We start from the raw sequence: 16,945 nt of genomic DNA, 5'->3' as shown, positions 1-16,945 counted from the left end.
TAGGGTTTCGTTCTCGTTCGCGGGTGCCAAACGGGAACCTCAAAGCATTCTTCGGATAGCATACTTGTTCTCCAAGATTCCTCCAGTCGGCGCCGTGGTGGTTTATGGATTCGTTGCTTATTCCTTTCATTTCTTCGTCGTTTCGTAGTTTTAGCTGAATCCTTGCGTTTTTGCTTGTTTCGAATCGTTTTCAGTGTTCTGTTGCTGTTGTTTTGATTTTTTGTGTTGTTTTTTCTTTTCGTTCTTTATCGTTTCGTGGTTTCATTTTTAATCCTTTTGTTCTGCTTGTTTTGAAATCGTGTTTAGTGTTCTGTTGCTGTTATTTCGATTTTATGCGTTGTGTTTTCTTTTCTTTCTTTATTGTTTTGTAGTTTTGTTTGAATCCCTTGTGTTTTGCTTGTTTTGAATCGTTTTTACTGTTCTGTTGCTGTTAGTTTCGATTTTATGCGTTGTTTTTTCTTTTCTTCCTTCGTCATTTCGTAGTTTTATTTAAATCTCAGTGTTCGGTGTGGTCTAGGGGGTATTGCTTGTTAAGAATTGTTTTAAGTCTTTTGTTTTGAATGTACGTGGTGTGTGCTGTTTATTTGCATGTTTCAGGATTTTCTTATGCTAAGCTTTATCGGAAATTAAAATGAAGTTTTCGTGTTGTTTGGATGATTATGCTTGTGAAGAAGTATGCTGTACGTTTGTTGGTTTGGTGTGTGTATTCAGTCATATGTGTCTGCACTATAGTTGATTTGTGGCTTCACTTGCTGCATTTGCTTTAGTATTTCATCCTAGGCATGTTTACGTTATTTTCCTACGATGAAGACTTCAGGGTTTATCTGAAATTGAAATTGAAATTGAAATGAAGAAGTATTTAGTATTCGTGTTGTTTTATTGTTTACATTTGTGAAGAGTCTGATGTGTGTGTATCTAATTGTGTATTTATCTGGTGCGTGTATTTGGTTATATGTGTTTGCATTTACGGTAGATTTGTGGTTTCACATGCTGCATTTTTTGCTGTTGTATTTCCTCTTAGGCAATTTTTCATCATTTATGTTTCTAGAATGAAGAGTTCATTTTCCCTGTTAGGAAGTTTAGAAACCCTCCATACATGGGCTGAGCTGTGACCTAGAACTCGCTGAACCTTGTTATTTATTGATCTGGATATGATATGAAAGTGTTGAATTAATTTTATGTCTGCTCCTGTGCTTTGTTTATTTGATTAGATTAGATTATGCTAAATGACCTATCCATATTGTTTTTCCTCCTTATTTCACCTGCATTACTGAAAGGAATGAATTATAATCTTACTTTTTATGGGAAAGGAAATAATTGCGGAACTCTATTAGGAGGTAATTATGGAAAGCTGGAAAACTTGACTTGTAATTTTTTCAACAAAAGAATGAGTTCTTAATTTGTGGCACAGAAATGGGTTCAAGTATGTATTTGGTACTTTGTGAAATGAATGTGTTGTTGAGGAAACTTTTTAAATTTTAGGATTGGGTATGGTAAGTTGTATTAAATAAAATATTTAAGATTCTCTGTATTTAAATAAAAATTACTGGTAAATTTGAATTATAATAATTCCTAATGTTACAATTTGAATTATAGAAATTTCTTCATTCCTCAATTTTCTACCCCTTCTCAACTAGAACTAGAAATCCTCTCTCATCAGGTGGGCTGAAATTCACTACGTGCTTCTCTATTTTCCCCCTTTGTTCTTTGGGCTTGTCCTCCACCCATCAGTCAAAGAGAAGCTTATTTTATCATGTAAATGCAAAAAAGAAAAAAAGCAAGGAAAGAAAAACGAGTTTGCATAAATATGTTGCTGCCATACAATTTGCATACCTATTTATAAAAATGCATATGATATGGGGATGTGATCATGGTATAGTGCAAATCTTATGTTTTAAAAATAATGTGTTTGATTTGGAAATCAAGGAATTAACAGCAAAGCAAGTTCTTGTTTGTCTTTTCAGTGGGTCTTGGAGATTTCTCAAGATTCACACACAATTATTCTACACCTATTTGAGTCATTATACATCAATACTTGAAATAGTAAATTTTAGACGTGTTTTCACTAGATTGAACTTATTTTTTTAACTAAATCTTGCTTGTCCAAGAAGTGCAATCTCCCCTTAAACTGTAGTGATACCTCATTACTGTCATTCCTTGGATGCACCTAAGGAATGATCAAGCATATGTTCTGTTTATAAATGTAACAAGCTTGTTGGTTTATATCTTTAAATTCTTCTTTTGGTGAGAAAAAAATACTAAAGAGTAATTATTTTATCATTGTACTTGTGTGTCTATGTGATTTGATCCGTGTTTCAGATTATCGGCATATATCATAGTTAACTTGCTAGGCTTGTACCATTGTTCACCATGATCTTCTTCCTTGGATTAATGTTTGGTTTCTACGTAGGGTTTTGGTTGTTATTAAGAATTGATGTGGTGCTCTTTCTTCTTGCTTACGTGAAAATTCTTATTTTTAGCAGAAGATGAGTAGCTCAATTGGGCTTCGTGCAAGATCGAATCATAGACCCCTTTATACTATTAATGAGTCAGATGATGATGCAGATATTTTGCCTCGTAAAAAAGGGAAACCTAAGGAAAATATTGATAGAAGTGAGATTGTAAGTTTCTTTCCTTTTTGTGTTAACAATTTTAATTTGATTTTACTCTTTTCCTTGTCATATTTTTGCTAAATTGTGTTTACATCTTTGGCATTATAGCATTGTGAGCAATGCTCAGTGGTTGATCGATAGTTAATGCTATTTTGCTTTAACCCAAGAAGCAAATATTAGACTCAGTCAAACTTGATATGTTCTTGATAAATTTTAAAGATGTACCCCTTTAATTTTTTAGTTCTAATATTGTGTAGTTTGGTATGTAATATATAATTGCTGATAAATTAGATTTCATAGAAAATATTTGCAACATAAATTTATCCCTTTGATAAATAATGTGGAGGCATTTTTTTTTTTTAATTTTGGCTTATATGCACTTTTGGTTCCTATTGTGAAAATTTTAAATCCCACATTGGTTAGAGATAAGATCAATATAAAGTATATAAGTGTGGAACAACTTTCATTGTATAAACTAGCTTTTGGGTTGAGTTAGGCACAAATCCACTCTCTAAGACTCCCCAAATATTTGGTCTCCTAAGCCTTCACAATTTATGTGATTTTGGTCCTTCCTATATGTGCAAATAACATAATAAATTGTCAAAATGTTAAAGAATAAATTAGAATCCCTAATCCTAAACTGTAACAACACTTAACCAGAGGTTCGTGATAATAGATATACCTTAAATGGTAAACAAAATTGTGCATACATTTACTACTAGAAAAAGTTTTATATATATATATATATATAAAATTTAGTGATTAAATATGTAATTTAGATGCTAAATATTTAAATCATATCTTTTATAATGTATATTTATATTTTTTAACTTATTAATTTACCTATTAATATACTAATAAAATTATTAATATAAATTTATCTAGCAATAAAATTATTAATAACCCTCTTTTATCCTGAAACATTATTTAGGGTGTTTTGCCGTAATATGCAAAATATATTTAATATTGTAGTAAACAATATTATGAGATTCCTGTGAGTACATTTGTAGAGATGAGAGAGAGACACCTTAGAGAGAGAGAGTGATTGAGAGAAAGAGACCTTGTGAGAGAGAGAGGCTGAGAGATAGAGTGGGAGATAGAGAGAGAGAGTGAGAGAGCGAATCACTGAGAAGGATAGAGTTTGTAGGCGAGGAAGGGAGAGACGGAGAGACAATGGTAGGAGAAACGTGGAAGAACATTCCCTGCGTCGTGGCAGCAACTCGAGACAGAGGAGGCATGGAGATATGCACAGAAGGAGCTTCAATGGTACTTTAAATAGAAGGTGGAACAGTGACCAAAGGGAACACAAACGAGACGACAAGGAATGCTTTAACAAGAACGCGAAGGATGCTAGCTTTGATAAAATCGAAGAGTGGACAAAGGTGATCAGCAGGAGGAAAGCAAAGGAAAGGAAGAAGATTACCTCAGAGGATAGAACACCCCATAAGTACGACACGCGGGGTAATCCTTCAAACTATCATCTCAACTGGAGAAATAAAGAGGATATCACGTCCTTCTATTTCACCCACTTCACAGATGAGGTCAATGAAGTGTGGCTTTGGGAGAAGTTTAAGGTATGGGGTGACGTGCGTGAAGTTTTTATCGCTAAACGTCGTAACAAGGAAGGTAGAAGATATGGGTTCGTGCGGTTTAAGGGAGTTTCGGATGTAAAGCTTCTGGAGGTGCAGCTGGAAAATATCTTCATCGATGATCAAAAGCTGTTCATCAATCTTCCTAGGTTTGCAAGATCAGCTTGGAACTTAGAGGTGCAGTCAAAGGTTGGTAATGGAGGGGAGCCAAACAAAGAAACTATCAAACGTCCAGAAGCTATCAGCAGACCTCGGGTGAGATCCTATGCGGAGGTGACGGCCTAGAGAGGAGTCTCAGGTGGAAGGACGAGCTGCGAAGGAGATACACCAATCATTTCGATCACACCCCATGAAGGTCGTGACTTCTGGTGCAAGGGGGCCTGGATTGGCAGACTAAAGAAACCTATGGTGTTGGAGAGAATGGAGGACTGCATATCGTGGGAGTTAGGGTACAATATTAGTACCAAATTCCTTGGTGACGATATGGTCCTTCTCACTGGCCTGTCGGAGGACAAGGCTCAACAAATTATCAATTCGGAGATTGATGGCGGCAGCTCTCTTTTCTACTCCCTTGAGAAATGGCAACCGGGTTGCAGGCCAAACAATCGGGTTGTTTGGTTGCAACTATGGGGATTTCCGATTGAAGCGTGGGATGTTGACCACATGAAAGCAGGTTGTCTCCATTATTGGAGACGTTATTGAACCTGATGAAGATACCGACGACCGTCGCCGGTTGGATCGTGCTCGACTGCTGGTCCGGACACCCCTCCCGCCGGCGATCATAAAGGAGGTTACTGTTCGTACTGGGGTCGCTGACTATAGGGTGTGGATGGTGGAGGAGGTTGGAGACGATGGAGTTGTGAGGAGAACGAGAACCCCTTTGTTCGAAGAGTGGACGGAAGAGATAACGTCGGTGGAGGACGGCGATGTAGTTGACGACGATGATGACACAACCTTCTCCTACTCGCCGGAGCTGTCATCTACCAAGATCTAGCTTCGTTCGAACCATCAGTCTCACGCTATACCCAGTGGTTACTGCTGCCAAACCTCCAACCATCCTAGTCCGTTGGATAATACCCTTTCTGATGATGAATGCAGAGACAAGTCAGGAGACAGAGGGGAGCATACTCAGGGTTCTATTTCGGCAAAGGTTGACCCTGTGGTCTGATTCGCAGAGAAGGCTCAAGGAAATGTCTTAACAAAAATGGTAACCTTGGACCCTGCAAAAGCTGGGTCTCGACAGCCTGCTGATGACCAGATAGGAAATTTTTTGAATCGTGAAGAGTTAGCAGAAAAGGAGCAAAACCTTTACGGGATAAGCACGAGATTTGTAACGGATATGGGATCACAACCTGGTATGCCTTCTTTACAGTTTCAAAAGGCTATTGGGTCAAGCTCTAATTCGGGCCCACTAAGGAAGATGGAGGGGTGTAAAAAGGAAAACTACCCAACTTCGGCCCAGACATCAAAAGGGAGCTCTGATATGTTTTCTAAAGTCTACGTTAGACAAAGAAATGGCCCATATAAAGCTGCCCCTCTTGAGCCTGTAGTAGAAGAAGATATCTTGCTAAGGGAGGACAAGGGTCTGGGTGGTTTAAATGATTCCTCTCGTAAAGGCCCAAACAACAGGACACCAGAGGCTATCGAGGAGTTCAAGAATACAGAAGAAAACTCTATTGAAGACATGGAAGAGGCTAAGCAGTAATGGCTTCTTGCGAAATCAATAGGCCTTCAACATGAATCAGATCAATATGAGTGTATTCACAGCTTTACAACCATGGAGTCTCGGGATAGGAAAGAAGCTTTGAAGTTGGGGAATAAGAATATTCAGACATGAATATTCTGTCCTACAACATTAGAGGGTTGGGTAGAGGCCTCAAATGGGCTTCTATCAGGAATTTGGTGGGGAAGTTTAATATTGATCTACTGGGTCTTCAAGAAACCAAAAAGGAATTTTTGGATAAAGCTTAGTGTCAATTTTTGTGGGGCAATCTGATGTGGCTTGGGAATGGCAGCCTGCTGTGAATGCTGCTGGGGTCTGCTTTGTGTCTGGGATAATAATAAATTCCAGGTTGATTTTCGGTTTTCTGATAAAGACTACATTATGCTGGGTGGGGTTTGGCTGCCTCAAATGCAAATGGTGGTAGTCATTAATATCTATGCCCCTTGTGATATTGCTGGGAAAAGACAATTATGGCAGAATCTCAGCATTAGAAAGTCTCAGTCTCAAGACACTTGTTGGTGTCTGGTTGGTGACTTCAACTGTATTAGACACCCTCTAGAAAGAATGGGGAATAACCGCAGCAACTCAGACTCTCAAATCATAGCTGATTTCAATGAGTGGCTTGCTGATATGGAGGTGGAGGACATTCCTTGCATGGGTAAGCCTTTTACTTGGGTGAGGCCTAATGGAACCTACAAAAGTAAGCTTGATAGAGTGCTGGTTTCTGATGGGTGGCTTGAATTATGGCCTGATAGCTCTCAACTCAACCTTGAGAGGAATTATTCTGATCACTGCCCTATCATCCTCAAATCTAAGACCACTGACTGGGGCCCTAAGCCTTTTAAGGTCTTTGATGGTTGGTTAAAGATCAAGGATTATCAGCAGGTGGTGAAGGATTGTTGGTCTGCTTATCAGCCCATGGGGTGGGGGGGATTCCATGAAAACCCTCTCTTGGTTAAGGATTGTTGGTCTGATTGATGGTTCTTGGGTTGAAGACCCTCTCTTGGTTAAGGCTGAGGTTTTACAACACTTTCAGAATAGATTCCATGAACCTCAACTTCATAGACCTACCCTAGATGGGGTATCTTTAAGTGTGTTATCTTCTTCTCAAAGAGATATTATGGTTGAACCTTTTAAAGAAGAGGAGATCACTTGTGCTGTGTGGAGTTGTGGTAATAATAAAAGTCCAGGGCCTGATGGGTTTAATTTCAGGTTTATTAAGAATTTCTGGCAGGAGTTTAAACCTGATTTTCTTAGGTTTATTGTAGAATTCTTTGTTAATGCTTCCTTCCTCAAAGGAAGCAATTCCTCCTTTATTGCTCTCATTCCTAAAGTGAAGGACCCCCAAGCTATTAATGACTTCAGACAATATCCCGCATAGGTTGTATTTATAAAATTATTGCTAAATTGCTGGCTAACAGGCTGAGAAAAGTCATGCCTTATCTTATAGATGAAAGGCAGACAACTTTTATAAAAGGCAGACAATTGCTCCATGGAGTTTTGGTGGCTAATGAGGTGATTGAGGAGGCTCGAAGATCCAAGAAGTCTTGCATGGTTTTTAAAGTGGACTTTGAGAAGGCTTATAATTCTGTATCTTGGCATTTTCTCCTCTATATGTTGAGGAGAATGGGGTTCCATGAGAGATGGATTAGGTGGATAAGGGCTTGTCTCACCTTAGCTTCCATATCTATTCTTGTTAATGGTAGCCCAACTTCTGAATTCAAACCTCAAAGAGGGTTGAGACAAGGGGACCCTTTGGCACCCCTTCTTTTTGATCTAGTGGCTGAAGGCTTGACAGGTCTGATGAGGGAAGCAGTATCTAAAAGCTGCTTTAAAAGCTTCTTGGTGGGGAATAACAAGGTTCTTGTGGATGTTCTCCAGTATGCTGATGATACTGTGTTTTTTGTTTTTTGGAGAAGCTTCCATGGAGAATGTCAGAGCTGTGAAGGTCATTCTTAGAAGCTTTGAGATGGTATCTGGTTTGAGGATTAATTTCGCAAAGAGCCAGTTTGGTGCTATAGGCTAACCTGAGGATTGGTGCATTTCTGCTGCTGCCTACCTCAATTGTGCTCTGCTCCAGCTCCCTTTCTGCTACTTAGGAATTCCAATTGGTGTCAATCCTAGAAGAAGGGTGGTCTGGGATCCGATTATAAGGAAGTTTGAGGCTAAGCTGAGCAAATGGAACCAGAGAAATATATCTATGGCTGGTAAAACCACCCTTATCAATGCTATCTTAACAGCATTACCTCTGTTTTATCTGTCTTTTTTCAGGGCCCCCTTAGCTGTCATTAATAGGCTTTCTGTCATCCAAAGGCAATTTCTTTGGGGTGGTAATCGAGAAGGGAAGAAGATTGCTTGGATATCTTGGAGTCATTGCTGTACTCCTAGAGACATGGGAGGTTTGGGGGTCAAAGACATTAAGATCCTCAATAAGGCTCTTTTATTCAAATGGAAATGGATGCTGTTCCATCAACCAGACCACCTTTGGAACAGGATTCTGGTTTCTAAATACAAAGGATGGAGGGGTTTGGGTTAGGGGCCTCAAAAGCAGTACTTTTCTACTTGGTGGGCTGACTTAAGGATCATTATTCAACACCAGAGCATGAATGCTGCTTCTAACCAAATTTGCTGGAAGGTGGGTAGGGGTCACCAGTTCCTCTTTTGGGAAGATCCTTGGGTTGATGAGGGAATTCCCCTCAAAGACCAATTCCCTGAATTATTCAGAATCTCTTCCCAAAGAGATCTCAGGGTGGCAGATGTGGGATCTTGGTCTGATAATGGGTGGGGTTGGAACATGTCTTGGAGAAGATATCTATTTGATAATGAGCTGGAGATAGCTTCCAAATTTATTGATTAAATCCATGCAATTAGGTTAAACATCAACTTGAAGGACACCTGGGTTTGGAGAGCTGAAGCTAATGGGATTTTCTCAACCAAATCTACTTACCAAGTCATTAAATCTGAGCAGTGCGATGAAGGTCAGCATCTGGGGTTCCAACAACTTTGGGAGATTAAAATCCCTCCTAGAGCCTTATCTTTTGCCTGAAGATTGTTATGGGATAGACTTCCTACTAAGGATAACTTAGTTAAGAGACAAATTCAGGTTGACAATGACCTATGCCCATTCTGCCATAGCCAACCTGAATCTGCATCCCACTTATTTTTTACTTGTGCTAAAATTATGCCTTTGTGGTGGGAATTCTTCTCCTGGGTGAAGGAGGACAAGGAGGACAGGGTTATCCATTGCAGGCCAATGGATAATTTCCTTCAGCACTATTCTTCAGCAGGATCAAAGGCTTCTAACAGAAGATGGAAAATGTGGTGGATAGCAGCTACAAATTCGATTTGGAAGCTCAGGAACGATATGATATTCCATAATCAATCCTTTGATATCACTAAGCTGGCAGATAAAACTCTATTCCTTTTGTGGACTTGGTTGAGGGGTTGGGAAAGGGACGTCAAGGTTCCTTTCCATTGTTGGTCTTCAACAATGTCTATGGTCTTTAGTTAATGTTTTTCCTGATGGGTAGGGTGGTGGCTTGTTGTAGGGTGTTTTCTGTTCCTGTTTTTACAGGATTTTATTCTTTGTATCTTGTAGTACCTCTGGTACTTTGCCTTCTATAATATAAATTATCTTTGCTTTCCAAAAAAAAAAAGGGTGTTTTGCGGTAAAACTTTAATTTCTCCTTCTTTCTCTAATACTTTTTTTTTTTTTTTTTGCTTCAGAAACATGATAGGATTTGAGACCTTTCTTCCTTGACCATTCCACAAAAAGCTACCTCTATTTTGACCTTTGTTCCTTCATACTACATGATTAATTTTTTCCTTGTATTCTATGCTTTCTTCTTTGTTTAAATTTTCCAATTCACATTTTGCTAATTATCTTATTTGTTGTGTTTTTCTTTCCTATTAATTTCACTATCATCTTTTCTTTCTTTATACCAACTTGAGAAGAGAAGAACTTGAAAAATAAAAGAACTGACTATTATTGAGTGTGTTTTGCAATACAAGCACTAATTCTATTTATAGTCTAAACTTATTAAAGGAAATAAGGAAACTAAACATATTGAGGGAAAGAAGAAAAATAGGAAAAAAAATTGATCATAATAATCACAAATATATTTAAATATATACAGGGGGATTCTATCTTTAATTAGTGCCTATTTTCAACACTTTTTCCTGTACCATCTTCAGTCTTCATGTGTTGCAAATAATATAATCCACCCTACTTCTTAACAATTCCAATTGTCCTCTATGTGGCAAGGTCCTATAATACACAGGGTGTGAAAAAAAAAATTACTACTGATTTCAAATCCTGCGTAAGCTTTTTTTTTTTTATCAGCAAAGATAGATATTTATATATAGATAAATGAGTACCAGGGGTACTGAATTACATGTGATTGGCTGGCCGTGTAATTGGTTCTGAAGCAGACTTAATAGAGTCTATAAAGGAACCAAAACACAGGCTGCACCAAGGTAGAACACTATTGCTAATCTATGCATATATTGTTTCCTAGTACAAAAACCCATCTCTAAGGTTACTAGACCACTGATTAAAATGTGTTGAGACAAAATTATTAGCAAGTTTGGGAACATGGAGGACATTGTTCAAGGATACGAATGGTTGAAGTTGAATTCTTTAGCATCTAGTAACAAGAGCATGATATCCATTAAATATAGCAATGTATTTATTTCCAGACAATATGGAGTAGGATGATAAATATGGGGTAGAAGGTGTCATAAGATGAGTAGCACCAGTCAGTTATCCAATATCTTTTGGAAGACTACTAGAGATTTCAAAATAACTTTTACCCATCATGGTCAAAGAATAGGTGCTAGAAGGCTTACTAAAAGAGTCACTAAGAGCCCATAGTGACTGGACAATAATGGATTTGTTTTCAGCCATGAGAAAACAAAATCTTTAGTGCGTGAAAGTCAAACAAATGAAGGTTATTCAATAGTCTTGAAAGTCATGAGGGTTTGACCAAAATTGTGTGACGAACATGGTCATAAGAGGTGGGTGATCCTACTTGTGCCAACTGTGTTGATAGCCGTGAGCATTCTCTAATAGTCTTAAAAGCGTTGAGCATTTGTTTGAAATTGTGAGGATTTGTGGAATGCGGGTAGAAGAGATAGGTGATCCTATATGAGCAAGCCGTGTTGCTAATGCAAACAACACCCTTAATGACAGCGCTTGGATTGCTTGTGCTAGAAACAGGTACTGGTTGTATCTGTGCGTGAAGGCACTTGGAAGCTCCGAATGGCTCGAGATTGCTGGTCATGGTTGGTTGGTGAATACTGGACAATGTTGCAGATGGCGGTGGGGTTGCTGGAAAACCTCTCTAGTGTTGAGGGATGACGACTGTAATGCTTGAGCACCAATGAGGGCTGCCTTAAAAAGGGTTTGATGTGGAAGTAGAGCCCTTTGTATTTGGAGCTCTGATACCATTAAATTTAATCTTAAAATACAAGCTCAAATAAATTTATATAGCATTACTAAGTCATCTTATTTGCTGTTACTTCTAGCCCATCTTTTTTGTGGTCTCTTTGGAGGCTGCTTTAAAAGCCCGTTTCAAGACAATTGGAGGTGCTTTGAGTGTTTTAGTCTACAATACTTTTAACCGATGTTATGTTTGAGTGATGGCTTTATGATTAGGGTTATAATATCTATTTCTTTTGCAGGTTAGCTCACTGAATAATATTGATAAGATATTAGATTGTGAGAAGCGTTCTGGGGTAGCTTGTGAAAGTGATGCAACAAAATTGGGGTCAAAGCAAAGCTTTGTCAAGCAATATCTCGTTAAGTGGAAGGGACTATCATATTTGCACTGCACATGGTAAATTAATTGAAAGTCATCGATTATTTTGTATCTTGTGAACCATACTTGACTTTCTATTCCGGACTCTGATGCTTACAGTCTTGCTCTCTTTTATTGTATAACTATAATTGTTAGCTTTAAATATCATGTTCTTTAATTTTCGCTTTAAAAAATGGCATGTTGAGCTTATATTTGCTCTGAATTTATTTATAACTGTCATTATTATCTGTTTACCAGTTACAATTTTTGTCTTTAGGGTTCCAGAGGAAGAGTTTCTGAAAGCTTTCAAGAATCATCCAGGCCTAAAGACCAAAATAAACAACTTCCATCGTCATATAGCATCAGCCAATAATCCTAATGAAGATTTTGTTGCCATTCGACCTGAATGGACTATGGTTGATCGAATACTTGCTTGCAGGTTCATCTTTGAGAAATTCTATTTTCCACCTCCCTCATTTGAAAAGTAGTACAAGATGATTACTTTTCTAATTATTAGACATGATTTTGAACATTATAGTGAGTTGAAATTCATATGTTACAGGAATTCTTGCAGAAGAGTGGGTGCTAGGTTTTGTTTAAACTATTGTTCTTGACTTTTTGTTCACTTTTACAATTCAGAGAAAGTGTGTGTGAGAGAGAGAGAGAGAGATTGAGAAACAGATTGTTGTATTGGTGTCCTTTGGTTAAATTTACTGGTTATATGTATTGGTGTCCTTGTGGTGGGTTTTTGTTTGTTTTTTGGAAGGTGGCACTTTTGTGTCTTGTATCTGTTATTTTCAGTACCTCTGGTACTGTTCTGTTTATTAATAATATACATATTTTTTCCTTCCAAAAAAAAAAAAATTGAGAAACAGATTGTTACTCAACCTCACTGAAAACAGTTACAGGAAGAGTTTATATAGTTGACAGTGAGAACTGTCAACTATCCTAACTGACAACTAACAACACCTAACTGTAGTAAGTAAAAATACTTGAGTTACAGTATACACTTATACCCCCCCCCCTGCAAGCTCATGAGGGGTGGGAAGAATGTCTTTCAACCACTCTGAGCTTGGATCTGTACAAAAGAAAAGTGGCAGGAGATAAAGCCTTGGTCAAAATATCTGCCAGTTGATCAAGAGCAGGCACATGCACCGCATTGATCTGCTTGGTGAGGACCTTTTCTCTGACAAGAACAGATCCAACTCCATGTGCTTAGTTTTGGAGTGAAGAATAGGATTATGAGCCAAGGAGACAGTACTGGTATTGTCACAAAGAATGACAGGAGTGGTGTGAGGAACTTAAAGTTCAGAAAGAAGGGATTGAATTCAAGTGACCTCAGCTGCTATGAGAGCCATGCTCCTATATTCTGCCTCTGTACTAGAACAGGCAACCGCTGACTGTTTCTTGGACTACCAAGAGATTGAATTAGGTCCAAGAAAAATAGCAGCTCCAGATGTAGACCTCCTATCATCCAGATCAGATGCCCAATCTGCATCGCAATAAGCATGAAGAGGAAAGAGTTGCTGCAGGGAATCAGCCTGGAAATGTAACCCTAAAGAAACTGTACTCTTGAGGTACCTCAGAGTTCTCTTCACAACCAGCCATTGTTGGTCAGAGGGCTTAGCCATAAACTGACAAACTTTTTTGATAGAAAAGCTAATCTGTGGTCGAGTGATGGTAGCATACTACAAGGCACCAACAAAAATTGAGTTGGATCAGAAAAATCCTTAGAACCAAACTTTGTGAGTTTACATCCTCGAACCATAGGAGAAGATATAGGATTAGACTCATCCATGTTGGTCTTGGTCAAGAGATCATGAATATACTTGGACTGAGTTAGAATAAGAGAACCATCTTGCTGCCTCTGAACTTCTATTCCCAAGAAATAGTCCAATTCACCAATATCCTTTAGAGAGAACATAGAATTCATTTGAGAAATCAGAGAATGAATTAACTTGCAGTTATTGCCAGTGATGATAATATCATCCACATATACTAAAATGTATACAACTGAGGTGGAATCAGAAAACTAAAAGGGATGGATGACACCTGCTAGAAGAGAATCCAAAACTGAGAAGAATGGCTTTCAGCTTGTCAAACCAGGCCCTGGGAGCTTGCTTCAGGCCATAAATCGCCTGGTGAAGTCTGCAAACTTGTTGCTTGTTGGAAGACACAAAACTAGGGGGTTGAGTCATGTTAACCTCTTCCTCAAGAACACCATTGAGGAAGGCATTATTGACATCCAGCTGCTAAAGAGGCCAGTTGTTTGAGACATTAAGAGAGAGAATGAGTCTGATTGTGACAGGGGAAAAGGTCTCCTTATAATCAAACCCCAATTGCTGATGGAAGCCTTTGGCAACAAGCCTGGCTTTGTACTTATTAACAGACCCATCTGGATTTTCCTTGACCCTAAAAACCCATTTGCACCCAATTGCTGTTCTGGAAGCAGGAAGATCAACCAAGGTCCAAGTGCCATTTCTCATGAGTGCATCATACTCAGATTGCATAGGTGAGAGCCAAGAAGGATCAGTTAATGCAGCTTTGGTTGACCTAGGTTCAAGGTGAGCCAACAGGAGATGTATAACCTTCAGAGGTTAACAAAGCTGGTTCAGGGAAAAGAGAAGGATAGGGAAAAGCTCTTTAATTAAAGGTAACATCTTTAGAGATGTATAACCTGCCATCAGCAGCAAGGCACTTGTAACCTTTGTGTGAAGGAGAATAGCCCAAGAATACACATTCTTGAGATCTGAACTGTAACTTATGTTTGTTATAAGGCCTCAGCAAAGGGAAACAGGAGCAGCCAAACACCTTGAGAAAGAATAATCAGCTTGCATGTTGAACAATTTCTGATATGGAATCTCATTGCCAATAGCAAAGGAGGGCAATCTGTTTATAAGATACACACTAGAGACAAAGGCATGATCCCAGTAATGAAGAGGCAGTTCTGCTTGAGACAAAAGAGTGAGACCCAACTCCACAACATATATGTGTTTGCGTTCCACTACCCCATTTTGGTGATGGGTATGAGGACATATAAGTCTGTGCTGAATGCCATGATCAGTTAAGAACTTAGTGAAAGGTCTGAACTCCCCTCCCCAATCAGACTATACAGCTTTAATTCAGGAGTTAAACTGATTTGAAACCATAGTTTTAAATAGTTTAAAGACCTCTAAAGCATCAGATTTGTTCTCGAGTAAGTACAACCAAGTGAACCTGGTGTTAGCATCAACAAAAGAAATATAATATCTAAAACCAGAGGATGATTGTTAGTGCTGCGTATGGGAAAACTGGTTTCAAGGGTCCAACACCTCCTGAAGAAGAAGAAGAGAAGAAGATAACACTTGGAATTCGAGGACCAAGCTACCTCCTAAGAACTGAGAGAGAGAAAAGGAAATTCTGGGATTCTTCTTGCATTCTGGAAGTGTAAATTACATACGTATATAGCAGTTATAGAGGGGACAAGGACCCCACAACCAAAAAGGAAAAGATATACGAAATCAGAAAATATCCTAACAGCAAATATTCCTTTATTCCTAAGCATCTTCTAGAAGACACGATACTAGCATATTGGTTGCGCTTCTCCTTACGTACGGTGCATGCTTGCATGAGACCTTGCTACCCAATCTGCACGTAGTCCTTCAAGTGGGTAGGGACAGTGATTTGTCTTTTGGGCCTTGCTTTCTGTAGCACCTGATTGCTATTCGTAACATTGCACAATGAGCAGGGCCCCACAGATCAGTGTAAACAAGGTCAAAAGGTTTATCATAAACAGTAAGGGAAGAAGAAGCAGGAAGTCGATGTTACTTTCCAAGACAACAGTGATTGCAAAAATCTGTTGAGTTTTTATTAATATTTGGAATATTACAAAGTCCGAGTACAATTTTCATAGTGCAGCATTAGGGTGACCAAGCCGAGAGTGCCAGATGGAAAAGGAATTGGAATTATGAGTAGCTGTATTTACAACACCATCAACTACAACAAATTTATTAGAGGAAAAATGACTGAAAATCAGATTTACTAGACATATTAACAAGAGGACTTTGTACAACACCGGTGAAAGACTCAAAATCATTTGTAGGAAGCTTGTACTTTGGCACAAACAAAAGGAGTTGAGGGAGCTGATAGAGACCATCACTCCCCACAAGCCCTTTTAGAAGAACATGTTTAGAATCCTGTGATTTAACAAGACAAAAAGATGAGTGAAACTCAAAGAAGACATTATTATCTTTACAAAACTGACTAACACTAATGAGATTCTTAGTAATGGAAGGAACAAACAATAGATTACTAAGAGGAGAAGAAAAAGAGGAAACTCCTAAAGAATTAATGTTGAGACCTTGACCATGACCAATAGTGATCTGATCAGGACCCTCAAAAGGTGTCACTTGGTGTATATTCTACAACATATTTGTCACATGGTGAGAAGCACCAAATTCAAGGTACCAACTCTGCCCCTGAGTTAGAGTGTGAGAGGAGCTAGCTAGATAAATCTGAGGATGTTTAGAAGCTGGTTGAGTGATCTGAGGTGGTTGAATGTACACATATTGAGGCTGTACAGTAGCTTGGGAATGTGCTGGTTGAGCATATACATACTGAACACAGGCTGAGAATATTGAACTTGCACAGGAGCAGGTTGCACAATAACAGAAGAAGTATGTGTATAAGTAGGAGCAAGATAGGTTGGTGATGGAAGGGTAGGAACATAATTTTCCTCCAATCTATGATAACAATACAAAGCTCCATGTCCAAACTTATAGCAAATCTGACATTGCACATCAGCAAAGCGATCACCATTGCAGCCTCACGATTATTCCAGCCAAAACCCCGACTACCAAGACCATTGAAAAAATGATTTCCAGCGTAATCATTGGTGAGTTATTCTCCGATGCGGACTGGGTGGTCAGATTGACTTGACCTTGAGAATTAGGGTTCACAGATTGCACAGAATTGGAAACAACATCACCTTCATGAGACAAACTTCCAGAACAGCCTTGAGAAGGAGTAATAGAGCCTAAGCTTTGAGTTAGGTTGATAGAACCTAAAGCACATTTGCGAGAACAATCATTATGCACCTCTCGCGCAGGCAACAAAGTTTCAACTTCATCAATAGAGAATGGATCAAATCTGCTGGTGATGAGCAAAATCGACGATTCATATTCATCAGGGAGTCCATCAAGAATCAGATTAAGATGCTTAGAATTGGATACTGGTTCACCAATG

This window comes from Glycine max, chromosome 17, assembly GCF_000004515.6.
Source record: "Glycine max cultivar Williams 82 chromosome 17, Glycine_max_v4.0, whole genome shotgun sequence".
NCBI classification, from domain to species: domain Eukaryota; kingdom Viridiplantae; phylum Streptophyta; class Magnoliopsida; order Fabales; family Fabaceae; genus Glycine; species Glycine max.
This window is presented reverse-complemented; position numbering follows the sequence as displayed.